Raw genomic sequence first — 16,362 nt, 5'->3', positions numbered from 1 at the left:
ATAGGGTCCTCCAAGCCGGCCAGGAGCAATGATTTTGTTTTTGGGTCACACCCAGCATCATTCAGGTGTTCCTCCTGACTCTATACTCAGAAATTGCCTCTGGCGGGCTTGGGGGACCCTATGGGATGCCGGGATTCAAACCACCATTCTTCTGCATGCAAGGCAAACACCCTGCCTCCATGCTATCTCTCTGGCCTGGTGAGAATGATTTCTGTGCCCAGAGCCAGGAGGAACCCGAGTGCTTCCCCCCCAGCAAATTTTAAAAACAAACAAACAAACACCTAAAATATAAGAATTGGAGGGAATGGATGAACCAGGCTTGCCTAGTTCATTGAACCTGCTAACCCAGGTTCAATTCCCAGCATCCCATATGGTCCCACAAGCCTGCCAGGATTCCTGAACACTGCCTGGTATGGCCCCCAAACAAACATGAAAGCAAGTACGAGTGGGGCCAGAGCAATAGCACAGTGGTGGGGCATTTGCCTTGCACACAGCCTACCTAGGATGGACCCAGGCATCCCATATGGTCCCCTGTGCCTGCCAAGGGCAATTTCTGAGCACAGAGCCAGGAGGGTATACTCCTGGCTCTGTACTCAGAAATCGCTCTTGGCAGGCTTGGGGGACCATATGGAATGCCAGGAATTGAACCCAGGTTTGTCCTGGGTTGGCCATGTACAAGACAAACGCCCTACCACTGTGCTATCTCTCTGGCCCCACTGCAGGACCCTGCCCTGGGGTACTGGGAAGACATTTCTTAAAGGTTCCCAAGCCCAGAGAGATCATACCATGGGCTGGGTGTTTTCCTGGCATGTGGCCAACCCCAGTTTGATACTAGGCAATAGGCTGGACCAAAATACAAGTGGGTAGGGTAAAAAAAAAAAAGTGGGTAGGGTGCTTGCCTTGCATGCAGAAGGATGGTGGTTCAAATCCCGGCATCCCACATGGTCCTCTGACCCTACCAGGAGAAATTTCTGAGCATAGAGCCAGGAGGAACCCCTGAGGGCTGCCGGGTGTGACCCAGAAACCAAAAAAAGGGGGGAAAAAGAAATTAAAACATAAATTAACATACCAATAATGAACACTATAGTGGGAGTCTGCATGCTGAAAATCTTTTTCTTTTTCTTTTTTTCTTTTTTTAGTTTTTGGGCCACACTCGGCAGCACTAGGGTATACTCCTGGCTCTGCACTCAGAAATCTCTCTTGGCAGGTTTGGGGGACCATATGGGATGCCAGGAATCAAACCTAGGTCTGTCCTGGGTTGGCCATGTACAAGGCAAACGCCCTACCACTGTGCTATCTCTTTGGCCCCACTGCAGCTATTTTTCTGTTGGTAAAATGTTAGAACATTATTGTAGACATCTCTAAAGAGCATTTGCTAATTTAATCAGCTGTATTCATTACAGCAAGTTTCTTAGAAGTATAAAATAGAATATAAACTGCTGAAGATTTTATAGACAAGTTATTTCTGAAATTTCTTGAACATCCAACTTAAACCAACTTTTATTTTCATTATGTTTACAATAGGTTGTACAATGACCCTTCTCTATTTGACTATACAGGTTCAAAACAGAGCATAAATTGTATCTTTCATGGTTGTTCTTCGAGTCCATAATGTATTATGATAAGTCAAGGTTTTCTAAAGCAAAGTTAGGTCTGTTGTTTTTTCATCTTCTTGCCATTGTAGAAAAAGCATTTCAAATGTATTAAGAGCACAGGTGGTAGTGTCCATATTTCTGTCTTTTTAAAGGAATCCTGCTTTGTCACAGTGGCTGCAATCATTCTTCCTCTTAAAAAAAAAACACTTTCAGCCAAAAAACAGGATTTTTTTTTTGTTTTTTGGCTGAAAGTTCAAAATTAAGGTGCCACCAAGGGGATATCTTCTGAGAATTTTGTTTATGGGTGATCATCTTCCCACTGTAACTTCACCTTGTCCTCTTTCTTTGCATATTTGTCTTCATAAAATAAAAAGAAAAAACACTTTAAGGCAATCCTGTAACATGCTTTTACCTGTAGATGGCAAAGGCAAGGATAAATGAGTAAAGAGCTCTGGTGTCTGAGATTTTTGGTGGCAGCTGAGGCATTGCATTATAGACTTAAGCTGACCTTTGAAAAGTGTAGCAATAATAGACTCATGTAACTGCCTGTGTCCCAGCCAAGCTTGTTTTACAGCTGTTGAGTCAACATGATCTTTATTTTCCTCTATATGTCTATTGGGCATATCAGCTTTGTTCATGTCCTGATGAAGACTCCCCATCGAGAATAGTTGTTCGGGGCTGGAGAGATAGCGCAGTGGTGTTTGCCTTGCAAGCAGCCGATCCAGGACCTAAGGTGATTAGTTCGAATCTCGGTGTCCCATCTGGTCCCCTGTGCCTGCCAGGAGCTATTTCTGAGTAGATAGCCAGGAGTAACCCCTGAGCACAGCCAGGTGTGATCCAAAAACAAACAAAACAAACAAAAAAAAATAGTTGTTCATGTAGATCCTATTGACTGTCTCCTGTAAACTGTTTATCTTTCCATCAGTCATCTTAAATTCTTTTGGGTTAATATACCTGTGCTGTCCTGACCACAGGCTTTTATTATCTTATTTTATTATTTTACCAAACTCTTTTGTCCCAAACACTTATGTCCCAACAGATTTGACCTGATGTCCTTCTTATAATGATTATGGTTAAAGGAATCCACCAAACTGGGAATATGATCCAAGCATTGTAGCACTGAATTCATGTAACAAATGTTTCCTAAGTTATAAAGTCCGGTGAGAGCAGGGCCAGTTCCCTTATTTAGAGCATCAAGATTCTGGAACTGGTCATTTCCACTACCAACAGTCTCTGCCTCATAATGTAGTGTCAGCTTATTATTTCTGTTACCTGTTGAAGTCACATTTTGGGGGGATAATTTGTGGTCTTTCTGAGGAAAGGTTTACACCCTTCTGCATTTGTGTCTGAGATTTTTCATTCGTGTGAATACTGCTTCTGACAAGGCATAGTTGTACCCAGAGTTTCTGGCAGGGTTGCCATTTGTAGCAACATATCATATCTTTTCCTTCAAATTAGGAGATTACCAGCAATCCATTCATTATTCATTTTTTACCCACATAGGTGAATTGATTATTTCTTGCACCTGAACATCTTCTTTAATGTGTTTTTCTGCAGCTGTATAAGATTGTCCTTGGGGAAAATTAAAGAAGTTTAGTGAAAATAATAAAAACAAAATGTCTGTGGGTGGCATGCCTCTTTTTCTATAGTTTAATAGTTTGTGTATTTATTTATTTATTTATTTTGGTTTTTGGGTCACTCCTGGCAATGCTCAGGGGTTTCTCCTAGTTTTATGCTCAGGAATCATTCCTGGCAGGATCAGGGGATCATATTGGATGCCAGGATTTGAACCACTGACATTCTGCATGCAAGGCAAATGCCTTACCCCCATGCTATCTCTCCAGCCCCATAATTTAATTTTTTAGAGTTCTGTGAACTCTTTCAACTATACCTTGTCTTTATGGATTATATGAGATGCCAGTAATATGTTTGATTTGCCACTCCTTACAAAATTATTGAAAACTTTTCCTGGTGTAGGTTGGGCCATTGTCTGTCTTTATATTTTGGGGAAACCCCATAATAGAAAAACACTGAAGCATGAAGGTATAAATTTCTTTAGCTCGTTATGAAGTCATTGGAACTTCCCATATAAAATGAGAATATGTATCTACCATCACATGAACATAGTTTTTTTTTTGGGGGGGTGGGGAGTCAACATGTGTAATATCCATTTGCCTCAATTCATTAGTTCGTAATCTTCAGGATTGGCCCCAGCTACATGTGTTCTTTTATTCAAAGGTGCACAAATGGTACATGTATCAACTACTTGTCTGACTTGCTTCCATGGAATATGATAGTTGACATATAAATGACAGGCATTTGTATGAAGAGCTACATGTTCTTCTACAGGTGACTTAAATATTGACATGACCAAACAATCAACAATTTTATTCCCAAAAGCCATAGGTCTTGAGTCTAGAATGGGCTCTTATGTGAATACTAAATATTGGCTCAGAATATTTTTGTAGAAGAGCTTGTAATTGCTGCAGCAAATCCTGAACAACTTGGTCATGAGCATAAAGAGGCAGTTGTTATGCCTGGGAACAATCTACTATGCAAGCTGAATCACTTACTACATTTCATGGCTGGGCTAAGCAGGCCCCCAGCCCCTGGCCCAGCACTGATGCCTTCTCTTCCCCAGCAGGAAGGACAGAGCCTCACCTAGTGACCAGAGGTTCCCCAACTATCAGAAGCTCCCCTCTCAGTCATAGATCCTGTGGCCACTAGTGCCCAGCTGCTGACCCACAAGGTAGAGCCCATCTGCTCAAGCTGCGTGGTGAGGAGGCCCAGCTTTCCTGTAGTCTGATGGGCCTCGCGTGCCCCCACCATCTCCAGCCATCCTCCTAGGTGAACCCCTCTGGGTTCAAACAGTATCTTCTCTCCCCTGACTCTGTCCTTCCAAATGGTACCCAAGCATTGTCTACCTAGGCCTGGATAGGAGGGCACAAAGGGGGAAGAGTGCTGGCAGATGAAGCAGAGCAGGGCTGGAGGCTGGAGAGGCCTGCTGGTTGACTGAGGGGTCAGTATGCAAGGTAGGAGAGTGTCCCAGCCCCATGGCCACTCTCCTTTCTCTCCTTTCCAGAATCTTCCAAGGACCTCCCCTCTTGACTACTCCCTCCCCATGTCCTCCTGCTCCTGTCCCAGCAACTTTCTCTGTGTGTCTCCCTTTCTCACTCTCTGCTTCTTCCCACTGCTGGCAGCAAGTCTACTGGACCTTAAAGCCCCCTGCCCCCTTCCACCTCTCTCTGCCCATCCTGAGCCCCCCAGGATGGCTCTTCCATGACTCCAAAGCAAGTCCCCAGCCTCGAGATCCTGTCTCCATTTCCGTGTGACTTGGAATATCCTCATGCTTAATGGACACCCAAGTGTGGTGTTGGGGAAGCTTGTGCCTTCTCTGTGTTTGTTGATCTAATTTGTTTTTGATGCTCACTTGTAGAACTGAGGACTCAACACCACCATGCTGCCCTAGGGGCATCCTGTGGCCTGATGACAAGGTACTCAAATATGCCATATCACCCTCTTCATGTGTGTATTCACACACAAATGAGAACAGTGCCCAACCCCATTCATCCCCGTCCTCCCAGCTATGTGCACAGCATCTGTTATGCACCTACATCTTGGTCACTGATAAGGCACATGGCTGAGAATCAGAGGCATTTTGGAATGATGGCAAACAAGTGTGCCTGCTGGTTTGGGTTGTTTGGAGTGCTCAGTGAGAATTGAATGGGGTCCAGTGCTGGGGTTAGAGTAGATCCGATAGATAGATAGATAGATAGATAGATAGATAGATAGATAGATAGATAGATAGATAGATAGATAGATAGATAGATAGATGAGGACCTGCATATATAAATATAAATAGATATATTTATGCATACAATATAAATATATAGTATATTTATATTATAATAATAAATATAATAAATAATATAATAAATGATATAAATATATAATATAAATAATTTATATGTATATATATGCAGGTCCTCATCTAGACACAAGAGGGTCAGCAACAGCCAGCCAGGATGGTGGGCAGGTATGGATTGTCCTGATGGACTCTGCAGAAGTAGCACAAAAGAACATGGGCAAGGAGAGACCGTGGAAGTGCCTGACTGGGAGGAAAAAGTTCAGGGCTGCTATTGCCCAACTCTCCCTCCTGTGACACTCGGCAGTTGGTGAAACTGTTAACCAATAGTGGGGACTTTTCTGGGCCCTGCTGTCAGGCCTCATCTGGGGGTGCAGGTGATATCTTGGACATGGAGAGGCCTCTAAGACAAATTCCCCACAATCCAGAAGTAGGTTTTGCGCAGGGAAAAGAGCTTTGTGTCCTGTTCAGTGACACGCACGCACATAGCCTGGTGCAGATCCATAGCCATTTATTTGAAGAGAGAATGTCAGAGAATATCTTCCTCTTCCTTTCTCTTCTACTTCCAATGATCAGGACCACCCAGTCATCACAAAGAATGCTGGAACTCAGATGCTGATCCAACTGTAGCAGTGATGCTGCCATGCTGTCTCCCAGGAACATGCAATGTGTGCTGTGGCAGTTCTGACTTTTGTTTAGCTTTGGGAGCTCCTACAGTTAAAAGTTGAGTGTGACCAGGTTTTGGAAGTGCCAAGAGATTGGCATGTTTGCCTGCAAAGTGTCTGATTCTGCACAGAAGACTCTCTCCACAAGGGTTTCCTTAAAGAACTGAGTTCCTTCATGCAGCCCTCGGAAATGTTTCACTGAGCCTCAGGGCCTGGAGAGAGGTCTGCTAGATTTCTCATTTCAGTGACTCCATGTGGTGCTAGAGAAAGGACCAGACCTCATGTAGGCAGGCCTGCATTTGTCAAAGGTGCCTTTTCCCTGGGCCACATCTTCCCTGGACACATCTGAAGTAAAATCTGAGAGGGAATGCCTGGCCCACCTCCAGCACAGCCCACACCATGCTACTCCCTGGGCATTTCCCATCATCCTAACATGGAGCAGCAAGTAAAAATGTGGAGTCTAAAATGCTAAAATAGGGGGACATTTTTGTCATCCCCGATCCAGATGTCGCATTGGAGACATTACTGCCCCTAGATAATATGCTCAGTTGGGGAGATATTTCTGCCCCCTGTGTCAGTGCCCAATTTGAGGGATACTTTCTGTCCCTCAATTTAAGGTGCTGCTTTTGGGGAACACTGTTGTCCTCCAATTCAGATGCCACCAGTGGGGGACATACTGTCCTCCAGATAAATATTCCTTGGAAAGAGTTTTCAGCCCCATGGTTCATTATCTGGTCTGGAGGACACTTTCTGTCCCCCAATCTAAGGTGCTGCTTTGGGGAAACAGTTGTCCCCTGATTAGGAAGCCATCATTGGGGGGCATTAAAGTCCCCCAGGTAAAGCTCCATTTGGGAGATATTGCTGCCCCTGGTTTACTGTGCACTTTGGGGGATATTTCCTGTCCCCCGCTATAATCTATAATTTTTCTGGGGCACTGTTGTCCACAAATTTAATTGCCACCAATGGGAGACATTAATGACCTCCAAATAAAGCTCAGTTAAGGTACTTCTGCTACTTCTTTGGGGGACACTGTCTTTCCCCCTATATTATGTGCAGCTTGTGGGCACATTGTTATCCCCCTGATTAGGAAGCCACTGTAGGGGGACATTATTGTCCCCCAGATAAAGCTCCATTAAGATATCGCTGCTTCTGTTTTCTTGTTCACTTTGGAGTCCCCCGATATAATGACAGCATGAGGAGACACTGTTGTCCTCTGATTAGGAATCCACCATAGGGGCCATTACTGTCCCCCATATAAAGTTCAGTTCAGGAAATAGATGTCTCTGGTTTGGCATGCAATTTGAGGGACATTTTTGTACCCCGATATAATGTGTAGCTTGTGGTGACATTGTTGTCCCCTGATTAGGAAGCCACCATAGGGAGACCTTACTGTACCCCAGATAAAGTTTAGTTTAGGAAGAAATATTTCTGCCTCTGTTTAGGCATGCACTTTAGGGGACACTTTCAGTCATCCGAATAAACTGTAGCTTGTGGGGGACACTTGTCCCCCGGTTCAAATGCCAGTGTTCTTCATAAGTCTTGGGCAATTATTTTTTTATAGAAATTCATGCCCATGTGATTTCTATTGAGCCTATAAAGACAGGTTATGAGACAGACCCAGGGACCTTGCTGGGACCTTAGCAAAGATGTTCTACCATATCTCCTTGGAACAGGAGATCCTGTAGCACCCACGCTACTTCGGCCCCAACCTGCCCAGCACCGTGAAGCAGAAGGTTTTCACCAAAGTGGAGGGCATCTGCACGGGCAAGTATGGCTTTGTAATCACCATCACTCCCTTCGACAACATAGGTGCTGGTGTGATTCAGCCAGGCCAAGGCTTTGTCCTGTCTCCAGTCAAGTACAAATCCTTGTTTTCTGGCCCTTTAAAGGGGAAGTTGTGGATGCCATTATTATCCAGATTAACAAGGTGGGAGTCTTCACTGAAATTGGCCCCATGTCCTGCTTCATCTCTCGACATTCCATCCCATCAGAGACAGAGTTTGATCCTAATTCCAATCCTCCATGTTGCAAGACTATGAATGAGGACATCGTGATTCAGCAGGAAGATGACATTGGGCTGAAGATTGTGGGCACCCGTGTGAACAAGAATGACATTTTTGCAATTGGCTGTCTGATTGACACTTATTTGGGGCTTGTGAGCTGATCGCAGGACCCCACTTGGTCCTTATCTTGAAGGTGTGGCTGTCACACTTTCCTGTTGTTCAGAGATTTTGTTTGGCGCCTGTGGGCCTATTGGCCCCAGAAAAGCACCTGGTCCTTCTTGTGTCTTCACACACCCAGATGTTTTATCTTTTCTTTTCTTTTCTTTTTTTTCTTTTAAATCTGTGTCTTCCACTATAAAAAATTTTGGTTTCTCATAGAATGTTTATCTTCTTTTTTTTAAATAAACAATATATTTCAAAAAACTCACATGTTCTATTCATGTGATTTATAGTCAGCCTATAAACAGGTTAAGACCATTCCTGTTGCCGGAGTCGTGGGAGCTGCAGATCAGTCTCCTGAGGCAGGCTGAGCTCACACCCCAATCTTCCAACCTCCCTTGAGTGTTCCAGGAAATGGTTCCTTGCATGTGCAGACCTTCCCGAGCCAGCATCCACCACCTGAGCCCCAGGGAGTGAGCCGCTTTGTTGTTGCTAGGGACGGCAATGTCCACAGAGTGCACAGGAGAGTCTTTCACAGAGCCATTGTTGACCACTGAACGTCAGATGCCTCTGTGAGGGGCTGGCTGGTCATTGGCCCCGGGGCCAGGAGCCACCCAAAGTCTTGGCTCCCAGAAAGCTGCCTGCATTAGTTGAGGGAAGTGGCCAGCGGTCGGAGTGGCTCCAGTGGCAGCAGCCAACTTCAAGACAGCCAGACTTCCTGGCTGAGATGACACTGGCATCAGCTGGGTTTTCTTTGATTTTTTTCCCCCAGGTACCCTAGTGGGACATGAGCTAGGCTTTCAGTGGCCACAAGGGCCTGAGCTGCCAGCAGAAGCTTCTCCCAGCTGTTATTCATAAGGAGTTTGAGGTGAGGACATCATCCTTCTTTCCTGGCAGGACATCGAGGACTCTGGACATTGGGAAATTTCCCCTTCAGTTACGCTGGGCGTGGAGGACAGCGCCATATGGAACCCTCACAGGGTGGTACACAAAGAATTGGGGGCATTTTTTAACAAAATTTCCCTGTGGCCTCCCGGTGTTGATGGGGCACTTGGTGGCCTGCGATCAAGCAGCCAATGAGGCCCAGCGATGTTGTGTGGTGCTCATTCTGTGCTCCTTGGTTTGGGTGGTCCCCAAGGAGCTGTGGTGATCCTCCTTGGACCAGAAGGGAGAAAATCTGAGAAAGTGAGATGCTGCAAGACAGCCCATTCCCCTAAGGATCTCTGGCCTTTATCTCAGGTCCTGATTGTGGACACAACTATGGAGGCCTGAGTGTCCGGCTGGCTTGTAAAATGAGAGCAGAGTGTGTCCCCGTCATTACTTTGTAGCTTATGAACCTCCATTCTCTCCCATTCGGTCTGAAACACTCCTCTAGACTGTCTCCTTCAGACTTCCACACCCTTCCCAACGCAAATTCTCTTCTTAACTCAAAGAAATGGAGCACTATGGTTTTATTTGTTTGGTATTTTGTTCCGGGTGCCACACCCAGCGATGCCCAGGGTTTACTCTTGGCTCTGCACTCAGGATCTCTCCTGGAGGTGCCTGGGAACAGAGCAGTGCCTGGGATTGAATCCAAGTCACCCCCAGGCAAGGCAAGTGCCTTACCTGTTAGACTAACACTCAGGCTCTAGGCTTAGCATCTTTGCAAATTCCACTAGCCAGAGATCTGGGTCACACTCGAGTCAAAGGGCCCTGGCTGAGGCCATGAAATGAGAATGAGATGAGAATCCAGGTGAAAATGGAAAGGCTTTAGAGACCAAGCTGGGTATGAACGGGACAAAATTGTCCTCTAGAGGTCAAAGAGAGTCATTTGGATTAGACATTCTGGGCTGATCCCTCTTTGATCCTGAGCATAGCATAGGGTTCCTGGAGCCCCAAAAGTAGTGCCCCCCTCAAAGAAAAACATTTGCCCAGGGATGGAGTTAAAGCATGGGGCACTACCAAGTCCAAGAATGGGCCAGAAGCCCAGAAAAGGTGAGAACCCAGTCCCTAGTCACCTTCAAACTGGACACGGTGCCACCTAGAGAAACAAAAAAGGGGTTGAAACCCTAGGAGATTGTGGGTTTCGGACCTTGGATGTAAGGATCAGCTCAAGGCTCTAGGCTCTGGGCAACCAGGACAGACGCAGGGAGACTCCTCCTCATTCCTCGCACTCCTGAGGCCAAAGTGGTTGCCCCACAGCTGGGGAGGGGACATGAGGGTCAACCCTGCGGTCTTTGGAACCTGAAACCTGAAGGTCCACTTCCATGGGCCAGGAGGTGACCTGGGTCACCAGCACAGTGTCTTGGGAAGTCCCTGGAGAGGGAAAAGACTGCAGGGCTGAAAATGCCTGACAACTCAGGCAAGGGCAGGCCATGGGCTGAGGGGCTCATTCACTGACCTCAGGGCCACACACACTTTCCACTGGCCTAACATGGCCAGGCCAGGCTGGCAAGCCATCAGACTTCCTTAGAATGGTGACTTTGTTCATTCAGGTTTTCCACAATTCTTGCCCCTCAAGGGGTAAAATGGGGAAAAGGAACGGGGTCCACATCTCACTCTTTCCAGAAATAACTGGGTCGCTGTGAGTGGGTGCCGTAGAGGCAGGGCCACAGGCTTTAAAGGGGGGCTCGTAGGTGTGGCCCAGTGTCTCCAAGCCCATTGGCCAGAGAGAAATCTAGAACCCCAGAGACTTGACAGCACAATAAAGGCTATGCCCCTAGGTGCCCTTGAGTCACAGTGCCCAGGGTGCCCTGAGGGACTACCCCACCCCCACCTTGGACTCTCCTGCACTGCAACCCACCACTATGGGGTCAGACAAAAGTGCATTCTTCATGAACAGAACCTTTCTGGTTTGTGCCTAGATGGGTCACGACTTTCCAGTTTCAAGAGATCTTATTCTGAGACCCCAGCCTTAACTTTCAAACCCGGAAAGCCCCTGAGTACCTGCATCTGTAACCCCGAGTGTCCTCCCCTTCCAGAGCACCTCTCCAATCACTTGGCCAACTGACTGCATACCTAACTGCTCCCACTGGTCTGTTGCCCTCCACACCCCTATCTTGCTGCCTGCCCACAAACCTTGCCCTCTGGACTTACCTTCCCTGTTTTGTCTCCCCGATGCACGCAGGCCTTTCCAGAAGTGGCTATGGGGTCTTCTATTCCTAATCCCTGGTGGCTATATCTGTGGTCAACCCTTTGCCCTCAGCACTCCTGTGTGTCGCTGTTGAACCCAGACCTTCAGCAGGTCCATCCCCACAGGTGACAGCCCCTTCCAAGACCCTTCAACACCCTTTCCTGTCACCTTAATTCGCAAGGTGTGGGGAGCAGCTGAACCACATGGGATCTGGGGCTCTGCTGGGAAACTGTCCTTGGGTTGCTTCCCCTTAGAACTGGTGACAGAAATGTGTTTGCCCCGCTTTCATGGATGTCCCCTCATGTGCTGCCCAAGCATGACAGAGTCTCATGATTTCTCAGACCATTCCTGACAGTACCAGGGAGAGTGGACTAAGAGGGAGGGAGGGGCTGCAATGTGGGTGCAGGTCAGTGTGACAGAGAGACCCTCCCCTTCTTCTGAGGCAGAAGTACCCAGCAGTTATCACTGAGCTCAGGGACGAGGAAGGTGCATTCAGTTCTCACCACTGCCACTGCTTAGCTGTGGGACCTTAGATCGGAGCAAGACCCCTTCTATCCCTGCTATACTGTTCTGATTTCTTGTGTTGTACAATTTAGGGGCCAATCTCTTCAAGAAATTACAGATGCTTCTGCGCCAGAGTCAAACATTCCTTCAAGCTTCCTGCCCTGAATTTCAAGAGTTAACATTGGATTTTCCTCTTTAAGCTTAACAGTAAACGCTATAATTGCATTAAGCAGGAGCCTCAGGGTTAGTACTTCCAAAGTACTTCCTTCCATGATGCATTCTGATTTTCCAGGCATTAACTTAGGAAGCAATAAAATGCGAGCTATATTTTCACCTTTCTTAAAATTCCATGCTATGAGACAAGAATTATTATTTCCCCTACGTGATCGGCTGATAATATTCATTGGCATGATCAAAAGCTAAGGTTTTCATCAGGAGTTGTTTTTTGTTGTTGTTGTTGTTGTTGTTCTCCCATTCACAATACAGACCAGGCAAAAGGTCCTGGTTTAAGGTGTATATAGGGAGCATTTACTGTACCTCCTATTTCTATACAGTCATTGTAAAGAACATAGCCTGTGGTAAGCATTGGGAAGCCTTTTATTTCTTTTTTTATTTCTTTTTTTAATTTTTTATATCTATATTAAAAAAAACCTTCACCAGTGCAACATTCCCATCACCAATATCTCAAGCGTCCTTCTTCCCCACCCTACACTGGCCTGTACTCTAGACTTTCTACTTCCCTCATCCAGGTATTACTATAATATACTAGCTATTTGTATAAGTCTATATATCTCTACATCTGAATTCCTCTAAAAACTGAAAATATAAAATCTGCAGTATAAGCTTTTATGAAAATCAATAAGTACCTCCATGTAGAGCTTCTTGTAATGCAACACTGGCACAGAGGAGCACTCACTCAGTTTTGCAACGATGAGGAAAGATTCTTGGTTAGAGAAATGATGATGGTGGTGACAACAGAAATAAAGAAAATCATGCACAGTGATGTCATTTGTTGTTATTCCCAAAATGATCTTTTCTTTCTTGTTTTGTCATTTGTAAAACTTTCTATGATAAAATAACTTTTATGGTCAACCAAAATTAATGTTTTAAGCACAACTATAATAAATCGAGTGCAATTTAGTACAGTATGGACATAAAAAATAGTTTGCCCTAGCCAAATGTTTTCATGTTTTGTGTATCTGAAGCTGCAACCTTGCTTTGAAATTAGAGTTGTACATGTGCCTTAGATGGAGAAAAATGAAATAACAACAGTGGCAATCCTTAATATTGATGTACAGTTGATGCCTCATATATTTTAATTAATGTTTAGAGATGAAAAGTAAAAAGACATAGAAGGTTTTTCACAAACACAATCAGAAATAAAGGCTCTAGAAAGGAAAGTTTTGATATTCAAATACTCTTGGTGGCGTGTTTTATGTGGAAATTGAAGACAGGGGCATATGAGTATGGTTTCCTATTAGAGCGATTTGTGGCACAGCCTTTAAAAAATGATTTAAGAGCAAATCCAATTCACAATTTCTACAAACATGGTCCTCATTGCCATGGTGTTAATAAATCTGAACGGTTCCAGAGCTCGAGCGGTGGTGCAAGCTATAAGGTGTCTGTCTGCCTTAAGCAAGGATGGATCATGGTTCAATCCCAGCGTCCCACGTGGTCCCCCAAGCCAGGAGCAATTTCTGAGCGCATACTCAGGAGTAACCCCTGATCAGTGTCACTGGGTGTGGCCCAAAAAAGCAAAAAAAAAAAAAATCTAATCAGTTCCTACTGCATTTAATTAGTTGCAAGCAATTCAGTGTAAGTTTTAAACTTTCTGTTGTATTGGCAAACCACTGCCTATTCTGGAGATAGCTTTTCTTTATATTTTAATTTTCTATAAACTTTGACCTAGAAGTGTCTTATACCTATTCTGGGTTTGGTTTTGGTTTTCCAGAATTTCAGGTTTCATAACTCAATGGCATTGCATGATTTTTCCGTTATCTTTTATAACAACCACCCATGAGTCTTTTTCACTGGTAAAACTTTATATCATGAGCTCCAGGTCTGTTGATATTAATCAGAATATCACCTGGAACCTGAAGCAGTTTTCCAAAACATGACAGATGTACCACTAAAAATTAGTACTAGACAAAAAATAAGTTCTTGAGATGCTTTACAAGAACTTCTCTGAAGAGATGGTAAATATATTACAACCATTTTTTTCAGGACCAAACTCCAAGTAGAAACTCAGCTATACCTCTTTGAGCTCCTGTACAGTTTGAGTTTCAGGTCAGTTACAAGAAAAAAACCATAGAAATCCATCCTTTTCAGGAAACCAGAATTCTAAGAACTTCAAAGCCATTCCGGCTTATCCCAAACTCCACCAGCTATTTTTAAGAAGAAACAAAGGGGTAAGGAGATCACAACATTGATCTTCCCTTCCTTAATGACAAAAATTTGTTTTCACTTATTAAAAAAAAATAGCATTGTGCACTGGCGCACTCGTGGTGTGTGTGTGTGTGTTTGTGTGTTTGCTTTTCAAAGGCACTGGGGCCCCATTTGGCATCAGATCTGCAAACTCAACAAGCCCTAAAGGGGCTCATTATATCCCTTCAACCACTAGCAGCTCCACCAGTCCTATGTTAGAAATTGAAAAACCCAATTCTTACTTGTTTCTCTCCGCAAAACCCACAAAGTGCTCCATCTCCTCCTCTCCTTTACCAGGATAATCTATCTTTTCTTTCTCTCAAATGCAACAGCTAATTTATGCCTCAGAGAAAAATGTAAACTCCAGCCTTAGAGACTACCATCCATGACTATATTCCAGTTTCTGCTTATACTTTCTGAGGTGGACCCACTTGATGACACTTAGGTCAACCTTTTAAAAGCTTTTTTTCCAGAGGGCAGTTGGATTTTATTTTCCATTTTGAATTCCACTCAGCTCTACCAGAAAAAAAGTGCCTCTAAACTTTTAAAGCTATACAATGTTTCTGTTAACAATTAAACTTACATCCCTAATTTGGGAAATATCCTCATTTAAAGGTCAGAGAACAAAACAAAGTGGAAATCAGTACTGTACAGACTAAGGAGGAAGCCATACTTAGAATTTAAAGAACATATTTCTATGGGTCAGATTTTTGGCCTCTGTAAATACAATTTCTAAATTGGTTGCCATTCATTTTCAAAAACAAAAGAAGATAGTTTAGTAGGATGAGATTTGCAGGCTATTCATGCAAGAAATATCAGTTTGATTTCCAGCACCACAGCCTTCCCCCCAAACACACACACAAACACACACACACACACACACACACACACACACACCAGGAGCTACATGCAAGCACAGAGCTGACAGTATCCCTTGAATAGAGCTGTGTGAATACGAAACTAAAATAAATCCATTTATATTTAGGGCAAGAATGATAGCAGAATGGGTAATACATACTACACCTCTGGAATAGAGTGAGGAGGTGATACACTGATACACTGATATACTGAAGAACAAGTATGCTATGCTTAGTCTATCTTCCAGACCCTTCCACCACACCCATCCTAAAAAATAAGGCTCTCCTTTATCTCATTATTTGATTAACTAAAATATATTAAAAGCTGGAAAAAAGTCACTTCTCCTGTGACTCGAAGAGCAGAGTTTTCTTTCTCTCAATAAATAGTCCAAGTTTCAGTCCATCTTCTCCAGACTTTCAGAGTGGTGACATATATTGAACCAGCTCTTCTTTAACTTGAAGCTGGATGATTTGCCGGAAATAGCTTCAATAGGAAACTGTGACTACATAATTGTTCCACCTCCCCCACTGCCCAGTGACCTTTTGTTTTAGAAATATAATTTAAAACCATATCTCCTGTCAACACAGGAACCTTCTCTTCAAAGGGCAGATGAGAAAGAGCAGAGAAAGAAAACAATTTTGTTATGAAATAAGTGTTCAGCCAGAGGTGATGCTCTTCACAAGGACTGGAAAAATATTCATAAACCTCAACATTTGTTTTAGCCAAGCACATGCAACTCACTATAGTTACCCAGATAAACCTGAGCATGATTGCAATATGGCTTGATGGTACCATTTGTCAGAGACGGTTTATCCAAAATTTATCTCAATATGGGAGACCATCTATATTAGCAAAATGACTTTGTCCAGAGGAAAACATTCTAACTTCCTATACTTCACCATAGCAATTCATTTTTGTATATAGCACCTGGAGGTCAGGTAAGTCTCATCCACTCCAGAAACAGAGAAAAACTCCATTTTTTCATCCAGGAGTCTTTTTAAAGATAAAAGTTCTGAAGGTTTGTTGCTGGTGGTGTTATTGCTGTTTTGGGGCTACCCTTGGCAGCGCTAGGGGATATTCCTGGCTCTGCACTCAAATATCATTCATGGTAGGCTCAGGGAACCATATCAGATGCCGGGAATCAAACCTGGGTCCATCTCGGGTCAGCAGCATGCAA

General features: G+C 44.2%; 1 non-coding gene and 1 pseudogene across 1 annotated transcript; one reads left to right on the top strand and one right to left on the bottom strand.

Annotated features, from left to right (window-relative positions):
• Window positions 1-7,771: 7,771 nt before the first annotated feature.
• Window positions 7,772-8,289, top strand: LOC126026155 (DNA-directed RNA polymerase II subunit RPB7-like; annotated as a pseudogene).
• A 4,075-nt stretch (window positions 8,290-12,364) lies between these two features.
• LOC126026381 (small nucleolar RNA SNORA51) lies at window positions 12,365-12,498 on the bottom strand. Its single transcript, XR_007501669.1, has one exon. It is a non-coding gene; the product is annotated as a small nucleolar RNA SNORA51 (small nucleolar RNA).
• Window positions 12,499-16,362: the final 3,864 nt, after the last annotated feature.

This window comes from Suncus etruscus, chromosome 13, assembly GCF_024139225.1.
Source record: "Suncus etruscus isolate mSunEtr1 chromosome 13, mSunEtr1.pri.cur, whole genome shotgun sequence".
In the NCBI taxonomy this organism is placed as follows: domain Eukaryota; kingdom Metazoa; phylum Chordata; class Mammalia; order Eulipotyphla; family Soricidae; genus Suncus; species Suncus etruscus.
This window is presented reverse-complemented; position numbering and strand designations above follow the sequence as displayed.